At 26.8% G+C, this 1,251-nt stretch overlaps 1 protein-coding gene across 1 annotated transcript in view; it reads left to right on the forward strand.

Annotated features, from left to right (window-relative positions):
- LOC100162011 overlaps nt 1-1,251 on the forward strand; it is a 3,357-nt gene that overhangs the window by 994 nt on the left and 1,112 nt on the right. The window lies entirely within an intron of this gene.

Raw genomic sequence — 1,251 nt, forward strand, 5'->3', positions numbered from 1 at the left:
TTAATTATTTTATAATGTAACTAAATCTGATATGGTCGATTATATGATTTTATTATGTATTTTAAACTACCTACAGTATGAACAATGCTAGTTAGGTTAAAGTAAGGAATAATTATTGAAAAAAATTAATACAAATATGATAAAAATTGTAACAATATATCAGGAGCCTTGTATTAATTTTTTGCTCTAACGCCTAGGTTTAATACTCTGAAATTTAACAACCATATAAATATAATATTTAGTTAATACTCTGTTATTGTTTTGCAACACATTTTCACGAGTTCAGTGTAAAACGCAAGCGCAGTATGTATAGCCACGTAGGTACATTAGATATGAGTATTCCAATTAATGTTTATAGTCAGTGCTTATACTATTACTATTACACACGTGTTTTAAAAACCCCTGGGTCTTTTAGAACTGTTTTATGTATACATGTACACTTTCAAGTAGATTAGAAGTCATAAATTAAGTTATTAAATATTACGCACTACTGTCTGCAAATAGTGTACAAAAACCTGAACATTAAACTTAACAGGTGTTTGAAAAACATACTTATAAATTATGTTTGATGATGTTAATTTGTATATATATCTACTATCAATAATACGTGTATATTATTTTATTTGAAGCATTTGAATATTTTGAATAAACATCTCATCACGGATCGACTAAAGTCTAAATAATTTAAAACAGATAACTTTAATTGGAATTTCATTCAACTGTGGGTACCATTATCGTTTATAGTACCTACAGTAATTGTATTTGACTAACATGGAGCACTGTTTGCTTATCGAATACATAATAATATAATAATAATTAGTAGAAACTCGATAAATATTGTTATTTGTTAGGTAGGTACATTCTGATGTGATTAATGATTATATTTATTACATATTTTATGTTTACCTACCTATATTATTATCGTCTAAATGTCTAATCACTGAGTAACATTAAATACAAAACGTGAATTTTAGATTAAATAAAAAATAATTCACTATAGACAATAAAAGTAACAAAAATACAAACTTATACATTATTAGTGATAAACTTAATGACGAATGAAGGTGATACATGGGCATTGTTTAATTTAAACGATCTATATATGTTAATTTATAGCCCAATACATTAAGGGCGTTGCATGCGGCGATTTGCTGTCTTTGTCTAACACACGTGCAACATAAGAATAACGACCTAAGCGCCTGACAAAAATTAAGGTAGTTCTAGTTGATCAATTTAAAAAATGCAAAAACG

The sequence above is a fragment of the Acyrthosiphon pisum genome, chromosome X (genome assembly GCF_005508785.2).
Source record: "Acyrthosiphon pisum isolate AL4f chromosome X, pea_aphid_22Mar2018_4r6ur, whole genome shotgun sequence".
Lineage (NCBI taxonomy): Eukaryota > Metazoa > Arthropoda > Insecta > Hemiptera > Aphididae > Acyrthosiphon > Acyrthosiphon pisum.